Source organism: Zootoca vivipara, chromosome 2, assembly GCF_963506605.1.
Source record: "Zootoca vivipara chromosome 2, rZooViv1.1, whole genome shotgun sequence".
NCBI classification, from domain to species: Eukaryota; Metazoa; Chordata; class Lepidosauria; order Squamata; family Lacertidae; genus Zootoca; species Zootoca vivipara.
In genome coordinates, this window is record NC_083277.1 from 91,014,297 (window position 1) to 91,025,264 (window position 10,968).

Sequence of the window (10,968 nt, forward strand, 5' to 3'; positions counted from 1 at the left end):
GCGGCTTTAAATGCGGTTTCCTCGACTTACGAATTTTTACATGCGGTTTCCTCGACTTACAAATTTTTACATGCGGTTTCCTCGACTTACAAATTTTTACATGCGGTTTCCTCGACTTACGAATTTTTCCGAATTTTTTTCCCCTATGGGAAGCCGCGTTTCGACTTACGAACTTTTCGACCCACGAATGTGCATTCGGAACGGATTAAGTTTGTAAGTCGAGGGACCACTGTATGCTTGAAACACTATTTAGATTGCATTTCACTCCAATTAAACTTTCATATATAAAGTCAAATCTTTCCCCGCAGTATTGGTGCTGGAAACCTAGTAAGGACACCTACTTCCACATGGTGGGACCTGCCCATCAGTATCAGAGTTCTGGGATATGATCTGTGTCAAAATTCAGCTAATTACTCAGCAGGCCATTATACAGACCCCATCTGTTCCCTTTCCAGGGGCAAATGAAGGACTGAATGAAGAGTGTCACCATTACAAAAGAACTGATTCTGCATCTCCTAGCTGCAGCACGAATCTCTGGTTCTTAAAAACCGAAAACATCTAGAGGGAATCAACAAAGAGGTACAACCAGGTGCTGGTTTTCAAAAAAATATTTATGGAGAAACCAGCGTATAAAATACAGATGAGCTGGGAACAAACTAAGAAAGACAAGTTTCTTAAGGTTCGGCAAATGTTTCATTTTTTATATAAATGATGCTAATGATGTCCAGACTGTTCTGGCAAGAAATTCGGAATACTTTATGCCTGCCAACCGATGCTAATGGTTGATGATGTAGCTTTGGAACCTGGAACCTAATTTAAATAGTTCCAAAACTCTATAAAAGAACAGAACTGAAAATGTCCTGATTTTTGGCAACAGCATGTTGTTTCCCTGAATGAGCAGTCACTAATTATTCTTTTTCTTTCTTTAAGAAAATGTTGCCCTTTAATTTAAGGCATTACAAGCAGGCCAGGAGCATAGGCCTGGGAGACCTATTGTGGGGGAGTCCCCACAGGGCTGTTCTAGGCTCCCTCTCTGAATTTTCATGATTCATTGGGAGGGGGAGGGAGGAAGTAAGCCTCTCTAGTCTCTTTTTCATGGAGATATATAAGAGAAGAAGGGATGTGGGTGGCACTGTGGGTTAAACCACTGAGCCTCGGGCTTGCCCATCAGAAGGTCGGCGGTTCAAATCCCTGTGACGGGGTGAGCTCCCGTTGCTCTGTCCCTGCTCCTGCTAACCTAGCAGTTCGAAAGCACATCAAAGTGCAAGTAGATAAATAGGTACCACTGTGGTGGGAAGGTAAACGGTGTTTCCGTGCGCTGCTCTGGTTTGCCAGAAGCGACATAGTCATGCTGGCCACATGACCTGGAAACTGTACACCGGCTCTCTCGGCCAATAATGCGAGATGAGCGCGCAACCCCAGAGTTGGTCACAACTGGACCTAATGATCAGGGGGCCCTTTGCCTTTACCTTTACCTTTACAGCGGGAAGGAAAACGGTGTTTCCGTGCGCTGCTCTGGTTTGCCAGAAGCGACATAGTCATGCTGGCCACATGACCCGGAAGCTGTACGCCGGTTCCCTCGGCCAATAAAGTGAGATGAGCACCACAACCCCAGAGTGGTCTGTGACTGGACCTACTGGTCAGGGGTCCCTTTACCTTTACCTTATATAAGAGAAAGCAAGCAGGCAAGACTCTACCAAATTGCTCATTAAGGTGTAAATTTGCTCTGGCAAATGAGTGCAAAGGCTCTGGGATGACTGACAAGCACTAGAGACTAGACTATTGTTTTAAATGTTACAAGATTTGTCTTTAAGGCAGTTAAAGAACTTCAAGTCTTCCTGGCAACCTGTTGTCATGTCCTGGCTGTTCTGCAATGATTCCCGTAAGTCCCCCTCACTACAAAATGTCTGATTATAGATGGGCTTAAATGGAGGCAAGAGTGCCTCTGGTGAGAGAGAAATGGTGATGCAAAAGTGGTGTGGCTGTGCAATTAGGAACAAGAGGATGTCTCTGTTAATGGGTGATGGAGAGAGGACAGGAGATGGCAACAAAGCAATGAAAGGATAAATTAACTCAGAATATCCTTATAGATTCTGCCTTGGAGCTAGCAGCCTCAAGCTGTTTCCTTGGATACTAAGAATCAGTGCAGAACAGCTCATCAGCAATTTGCCACATCTTTTTCTATTGGCTTCCTTTGATTCCTTTTCATTTGGAGCTCAGGAAACGTTAATCAACACTTTTGCCTTCTAGGTTGCAGCCACTGGGCTCTTGGACCTGTCAGGCATGATCTTTTGAAATCCCAACCTAACCTCTAAATCACTGTGCCTCCCATGAAGTCACAACCCACCCACGACTCCCTTGCCTCTGCCAGGTTGCAGGGATCAAACGAATTGAGTTTCTCAAATTTTGGCTCAGTCCTGGAGTGAATTTTTCATGTACAAGTGCAGAAGGAGAAAATGACTAGCTTTTTTGTTGCCACCTGAACTCTAGCGGTTTTCTGAGGCTGCCTCTGAACTTTCTGAAGCATGTAGGAACTTCTTGTATGTGGCAGCCAAATTGTTAACTGGGATCTAGGTGTTGGAAGCATACTGACTCCTTTTTTGAAAAAGCTTCTGAGTTGTTGTTTTCCAGGCCCAGAATGTCCACAAATGCATTTAATAGTCATCGTCCTGCATTATTTGAAGAACAAAGTTGGCTCGGGGTTTTCCTTTGTCACAAGAATCCTGTTTTTCAAAAGTACCTTTCTAATTTTCATCCCCTGGTGGCAGCGACGAGTGCAAAACAAAGCCTGAAACTTACTGCAATAAGTAAGTTTCTTCAGAATCCAGAAAGGCCAACCAACGTATGGTTGTGTATCTGAATATAGGATTTATTGCCTGTTCAGTTTTAAAGAAGCTTGGTCCCTTTCAAACCAAGCCAAATGGTTTGGTGTCTGGAGTTTTCTTTTTCCCTTGCTTCCTAATTTCCTCCCCAACCTCACAGCTAATGCTAGGCAATGAATAATTTGAAAAATATGCAGCTATAGTGAAGTAAAATTGTACAACAGGTGAAAATGAGCAGTGGCTGGTTTTCCCACCTCTCTTGGAGGGCTGATGAGTTTTCATTTTGTCTTTTAATAAATCAGGAGCGAGGGAATCGAATGAAAGATCACTTGTAGAGAACATTTCTTTTTTAAAAAAGTGAAAAAAAAGGTTTTTAGCATTTATTAAATTCACTCTGTAAAAAATCTGACACACATAAAACCAATGAAAGAAACTTTACAGTACAAGTTTAAATCCATACAATTTAAATTGACTTAATCTTGAAGTGTAATCCAGTGAGACTGAAGATGAGACACTTGAGGTCCTGGACAAGGTAGTAAAACACTCTTAGACCTTCTGGGTCCTTGGACTGATTTACATCAATAAGAGAACTTTTTTTATTCTTTTTTTAAATTAAGGGTTTTCTTGGTTTATAAAGATATGTGCAATGTCTCTCCTAGCATTTTTACAAATCAGTTTCATTTGTCGAGACTTTGGTGAGGAGAGGGGAAGGAAAGTAGATGGGGGGAGGGTGGGGGTCACGTGAAAATGTTTCTATTTTGCTTAATAAGTGTGGGGTTTTTTGTCAGCGTCGCTTGTGTAGGTTCTCTGCTGTTCACTTGTGTTCCTTTGATGGTGAGAGATGTTGGGGTTGGCCTAGGATATGGTTGTTCCTTTGTGGTTGGCTGTGGTGGTCTTTGTTTTGTGTGAGAGTGGGGTGGGTGAGTGTTTTGGGTCAGGTTAACCATATTGATTCGTATGCTGTTGGTGGATTTTTGTCATTGTCTTGTTGGGCTATGTTTGTGATAAAGGGGAACCATACCGGGGTGAAGCCGTCTTCTTCTAGTTGTCCCCGTGTCAGTTTCAACTTATTGGTTAATTTTTCTAGTAAGGCTGTTTCCCATACTATTTGGTACCATTGGTCCATGCTTACGCCTGACAGGTCTTTCCAGTGTCTGGTTATGGTACTTCTGGTTGCTGAGAGTAAGTGGGTTATGAGTTCTTTGTGATGCAGGTGGGCATTATTGTCCTGGAAGATGTTTAGCAAGGCCAATTCTGGGGTAAATTCTAATGTTTGTTGGGTTATTTTACCCATTTCTCTTATGGTTGTTGTCCAGAATAGTTGGATTTTGGGGCACTCCCACCACATGTGGAAATATGTGCCTGTTGAGGTGCATCCTCTCCAGCGTTTTGATGAGGTTCCTGGGCGTATTATCGCTAGTTTTCGCAGTGTTAGGTACCACCTATAGATGATTTTCAGAGTGAGTTCTTTCCTTTTTGCTGATATGGATTTAAAGGGGGGTTTTGACCACATTCTGCTCCATTGGGTGGGGTTAATCTCATAGCTTATGTCGTCTTCCCATTGTCTTTTGATTGTGTCTAGGGGGGTTGTGGGATTTTGGAGCAGTATTTTATATATTGCAGATAACATCCCTTTGTCGTTAGGAGGAGGTTTCCAAAGGTTGTCAGGGGCCTGGTTGCTGCTGATTTTACTGCTGGATTGTTTAAGAGGGCATGCAGTTGGTGTTGTGCTACCCAGGATATTTGGGTGTCTTCTAGTTTTTCCTGCATTTCTTGTGTTGTCAAAGGTTTGTTATTTTTATAAAAGTCTAATAGGCGATATAAGCCTTTGGTCTGCCAGGTTTTTATCTGGAGGTTTTGTCCTGCATGGTGGAATAATGGGTGGTAAGGCAGGGGGATTAGTGGGGGGTGAGGTTGGGGATAGTTTGTCTGTTTCTGTTTTCCATGCTTTGAACATGGTTTGTGAAGAGAACCAATTTTTGATGTGGTAAAAGAGATGTGTTCATCACCAATTACAATTTCAAGCTCCTGCCGGCCAACTCTGTCAGGAGGTGGCCATAATGCATCATCTTCTTTCGTGATTTCACTGTCATTGATTATCCTCTTTAGCTCTTCCATCACACTTTTGTGTACGTAGGCTTCTTTTCTGATCATGACATCATTTTTATACAGTGGTACCTCTACTTACGAATTTAATGCGTTCCGAATGCACATTTGTAAGTCGAAAAAATTGTAAGTCGAATCCCATAGGAATGCATTGGGAGAAAAAATTCGTAAGTAGAAGCAACCCTATCTAAAAATTCGTAAGTAGAAAAAATCCTATCTAAACAGCATCCAAGATGGCGGACGGAGCTCCATTCGTAAGTAGAAACATTCGTAAGTAGAGGTACCACTGTAATTGCTGTTGTTTGCATATCTCAGTTTCCCATCAGGGCAGAACTTGAACTCGAGAAACTCATGGCCGAACTTCCCCTTGTGCCCAATGTAATAACGTGAATAGAAATCACTCGCCATGGCCGCATATGCCCCCTGTAGAGAACATTTCTGAGAGACTTGAGATTTTTGCTTCATGGTACTTGACCAAATGGGGGGCAAATTAGTTTCTTTAGAAGTGGCCCTAAGTGTCCTAATTGCTAGGTGGAGTTAGGATGACCATTTTAGCTGCAGCTGCTCATCAGAATTGCAGGGGCAGCCTGACATGTAATCCCGTCCACTTTCGTGTCTGTAAATTCCTCACATGCGGCCTCAAGGGAATTGAATCAATGCCTTGCATAATGCCTGCTTTTATAATCTGCCAAATAGGAAAAAGAAGGCTTTGTAATATAATCTCATATACAGCAGGGAGAAACCTCCTCTATCTTTCGTGTCTATCAGTACAGTATTTTATATTTTATTCTTGGTTTTCCCCCCTCGCCTGATATATTTAGAAATATATTTTTGCCATTTGTTGAAGCAATCTGTCTTGCATTGATTGAAACAAAAATATAATAATAATAATAATAATAATAATAATAATAATAATAATAATAATTTTTATTTATACCTCTCCCTTCCCAGTTTAGAAACCAGGCTCAGGGCGGCTAACAACAAATATAAAACATTGATTAAAAACGACTTTAAAAACAGCATAAAATACAACATCAATATAGCATCGCCAGGGCTAACTGGCCAAGTTAGCTCTGCTAAGGCCAGCAAGGAGACCAGGGAAGAATTTTAATGTGGGGACCCAGAAGGGTTTCTTCATATAAAGGGAAGGGGAAAAGGAATGGAGGATCAGGCTAAATTGAAGGTCAGGCGGAGTAACTCTGTTTTATAGGCCCTGCAAAAGGAGATCAAGTCCTGCAGGGCCCTAGAGCATTCCACCAGATTGGTGCCATCACTGAAAAGGCCCTGGCCCTGGTGGAGGATAATCTGGCTTCTTTAGGGCCAGGGACTCTTAAGCTATAATAATAATAATAATAATAATAATAATAATAATAATAATAATAATAAATTTATTATTTATACCTGCCCATCTGGCTGGGTTTCCTCAGCCACATAAGAAGCAAAAAGCTTGTTGCACTCCCCTTGTTGCACTAGTTGATATGAATACCAGCTGATGGAAGTCACAGGTGGGGAGAGTGCTGTTTCACTCTTGTCTTGCCTGCAAGCTTCCCATTCCCATAGGCAACTGGTTGGCCACTGGAAGAACAGGATGCTTGGCTAGAGGGACACCGGGTTCTTCATATATTCTTAACACAAAGACCAATACACACAATCTCCTATACTGCACTGACTGAAAGTTGACAGGGCAATGGCCCTGTGCTTGTTATAATATAAACCATCCTCACCTGCTATCACAGAACTCTGGTAATAGCCTGTCCTCAGATGAAGGCTGTTGTACAGGGTCTATGATACTTTATTTATTTATCTATCAGTTATTTGAAAATCTGCAATCCACTCTTCCATAGAATACAAGAAGGGGGCTTGCAACATACAGAATACGATAAAATCAACCAAACCCTTATAAACCCAGCAGATCACTACGTTCACTATGAGGACTTCTCCTGCAAGTTTCAAAGATATCAAAAGCCTGCTCCTGTTCTGTGGAATGACATTCCTGTCAAGATACAAGACGAGTCCATTATCTCCACTTTCTGGAGACAATTTAAGGCATTTTTATTCCAATAGGCTTTCCCAGGTGGGTGGGTGGGTGGGTCTCTGCTATGGGTGTCTATTTGGAATTTTTCTTTGTTTTATTTTGAATATATTTGCATTGACTCTTCCAGGGTGTCTTATCTGCTGAAGAATTATAGTAATGACATTCTGGAGAATGTGGCAAGATTTTTGAGTGACACCATGAAATTACGTCACCGTGGGTCCTAAGAGCCATTTTTGTACCTCACGACGTCTGGACAGTTTTATCCTAAAGTATCTCCTACTATGTTTTGTTAACTGTGTTGTGTTCTGATCCATATATACGATGCACTTTTTCTATGCCAATAAAGGAGATTGATTGAATGAATGAATGAATGAATATATTTGCTATTTTTTGTGTTGCTTTTAACTGTTATTTAGCGGTTCCTATTGTACATCACCTCATACACACGGAAGGCAATAAATAAACAAATATATACCGTAACGTGAACAAAGCGCTCAGAAAGAAGCAGAGTCTGAGAAACTGCTGGCGGCCGGACATGAAAAGGCTCTGTCTGGGCATGTTGCTGGTACAACATCCTCTTTTGAGCTCTGTTTCTAGAATCTGTCTCATGAACTCTGAATTCAGTCACTTTCACTGGACAACTCCTTGTCACATTAGTTTTCTTCTGAATTCCAGTGGCTTCCTTCCTTTAGTTCTCCTTGAACCTGCCTCCATTGCAGGAACTCGCTCTCCGAATGAGTTGGGTGAGGATATGTGGTTCTCTCAAGAGGGCCAGCTCTATCATGAGGCAGAGTGAGGCAGCCACCTTAGGCAACAAATGCTGAGAGGTGGGGAGTGGACTGATTCATGCTACCTCACCGGACCCCCCTGAAGGTAATCTGCTGCCCTCATTTGCAGTGGAGATCTTGTTCCATGTTGAAGCAAGATTCACCTGTCAGTCTGGTCAGCTTTTATACATAGGATGAAGGGAGGTGCCATTTTTGTTTCATCTTAGAAACCAAAATGTATTGCGGCAGCTCTGTCTGTCAAGGAGCTAAGTATTAATTACACATTTCTTTTGAACCAGGAGAGGGTCCTACATCACCTGTTGAAAATCAGTTGGGGAGTGGGTGGTATGGCTGCAATGTTATTCCACCCAGATAGTGGATTCATTGCGGTGTCGTGAAATGAGCATTCAGTGGCATATATCACAGGTTGTAAATTACTGTGGTGGTCAAGGTTGGGTTTTTTCCCAGCTCCTCCCACCTTCTGCTCATGTGCACAATTTAGCAATGGTAATCTTGCTCCTCCTTTCACTCCTCCTCCAGTAGTGGAACCGACGTGCCACAATGTCTCCTCTTTTGGAAACATTAACCCTTAGCTAGAAACATTACCCGGAAGCTGTCTGCGGACAAACGCTGGCTCCCTTGACCTATAGAGCAAGATGAGTGCCACAACCCCAGAGTCGGACACGACTGGACCTGATGGTCAGGGGCCCCTTTACCTTTACCTTTAGAAACATTAAAGAGAAACCTGTCAATCAACCAGAGGACTTGAAAAAGATGAAGAGAAGGCATGAGAAGGAACTGAAGGATGAGATGCGTATTAAACATATCCCTCTACTGTAGAACATTTGGACCAGGGAGGTAAATAAAGATATATATAAAGGATGTGTTTATACAGTTACTCTGCATGATTCATGCCAGAAGAATTGTTAGACTAAATATAGAGATTATTGATAGGGAGCATTGCAGACCTTGACGTAGGAACAACCAGTTCTGCATACAATAAGATTTAATGGAGATTTCCAAGAACCTCAGTGGAGGAGGTAGGATCCAAAAGGTGAGGACCAAGGGGGTTTGTGGAGCGTAGATGAGAGACTTTGCTAATCCACTAGTCCATATATATTCTGAATTCTGGGATTGTTCACTTGTTTTACATTTGGTATGTCTCCAGTTACAAGAAGAAGAAGAAGAAGAAGAAGAAGAAGAAGAAGAAGAAGAAGAAGAAGAAGAAGAAGAAGAAGAAGAAGAAGAAGAAGAAGAAGAAGAAGAAGAAGGCGGCTCCATGGTGGTTGAACTGAAAAAATAATATTGCACAAATACTTTTTGAGGGCTTTCTGCTGGAATCCACAATAGTGGTTTGATTAAGTTTCCTTATAGAATATCATACTCAGAGCTGTGTGCATTATCCATATCAACTGCCATCAATCAGATACCAACAGTGCATGACCTATTCAAGTAAGGAGTTAGAAAGGATTCATACAGAATAATCAGTAACTATCTATCTGGAAGAGATGAAACACAAAAGAGGATCTCAGCCACTGACCTAGCTTTTATTGACAAAATTCAACAAACAGCTCTTGCTGGTGCGATTTCCGTTCACTGAACATCAAGTCCAAGCTATACAGAAAATTACTTTGTGCTGAAAATTGCACAAAAAGCATCACGGTGAAAGCAAAATATACCCACCAGGCATGGCCCAATGGCCTCCTTGTAAGATCTGCAATTTGTATTATTTGTACATATAATACATGCAAATTTCCTGTAACCCAGGAATGTGCGTGCAATGTGCCTTAGATGCCTTGACATTTGCTCAGTCAAAGCTCACAAGCCCATCAATTTAAAAAAGTTATCTGTGCACTAACTACATTGCTCAAGTAATCAGAATAATAAAGTTGCCTTTAAAACCTTTCCTCTCTCTTAGAATCTCAGGTCCAACTTGATGTACTGTCCTATTTTTCTATAACCAAGATCTAAAAACATGGACTTTGCCCCCAGTAAACTCTTATTCCTAAATACTGTGGGATTGCACTGCGGTACTGTCTATGCCATAGAAAAACACCCTTGTTTTGCATCATATACATTACATATTAGGTAGGGTCCTCATTTTATGGTCTTCAGATTATTAAAAAGCCTTACGTATTTTCTGAACTATTTTGGATGAATGAAATTGACTGTACACACAATTTCAGCAAACAAATAGCACACACTGGCAACCTTTTATTATACAGACAAAAAGCATCATTATTGTTTCTGTTTCTACCATCATGTTGATTGATTTATTGTAGGCATGATAGCAGAAGTGGGTCCTGTGAAGAAAATACTCTGCTCGCTCTAGGAAAGCAAATCAATCAAACAAACAAACAAACTGGCAAACCTATTGACTGAATACTGTTGCTTTGGCAGTGAGTAGGGGGCATAGCTGCCAAGTTATCCCTTTTTAAAAGGGATTTTCCCTTATGCTGAATAGGCTTCCTCGCGAGAAAAGGGAAAACTTGGCAGCTATGGTAGGGGGAATATTGTGAGATACAAGAATTTATTTTTTGGTCTAAACTTGTGTGATTAAGAGTGCAACCATATGCATGTTTACTCAGAAATAACTCCCAATGAGTTCAGTTGGGCCTACTCCCACATTAAGTATGCACAGATTGAAGCATAAGCAATGAAGTTACAATGCAAATAAGTTTTATGGACAGAATAATGTGATTCTTTGGACGGAGAAACTAAGCATGAGACTTAAGATTCCTAAACCCACCATGAACTTTCTTCAAAAGCCGTCAAAGCCAGTTGGAACCATGAGTTGTTCGACCCAAGTCTGGATCTGAAGAGGGTACTGCCCACTCTGGGTGCCTGAGATCAGAGATGGGGAACCTGTGGCTCTCCAACATGTTCTTGGGCTCCAGCTCCCATCACCCCTGGCCATTAGCCATGTTGCCTGGGGTTGATGGGAACTGAAACGCAACATGATCTAGAGCAGTGCTATTTTTCTAGAAAAAGAGGTGCCAGAACTTACCACGAACACTTCCCTTGTTCTTTTAGAATGGCAGTGGCACCCACCCGAGAGGTGCCGGAACTGAGTTCTGGTGAGTTCTGGCTGGAGAAAAAAGCCCTGATCTGGAGGGCCACAGATTTCCTATCTCTTATATTGAATGATGGAAGTTAGAATCTGTATGCACACACACACACACACACACACAGAGAGAGAGAGAGAGAGAGAGAGAGAGAGAGAGAGAGAGAGAGAGAG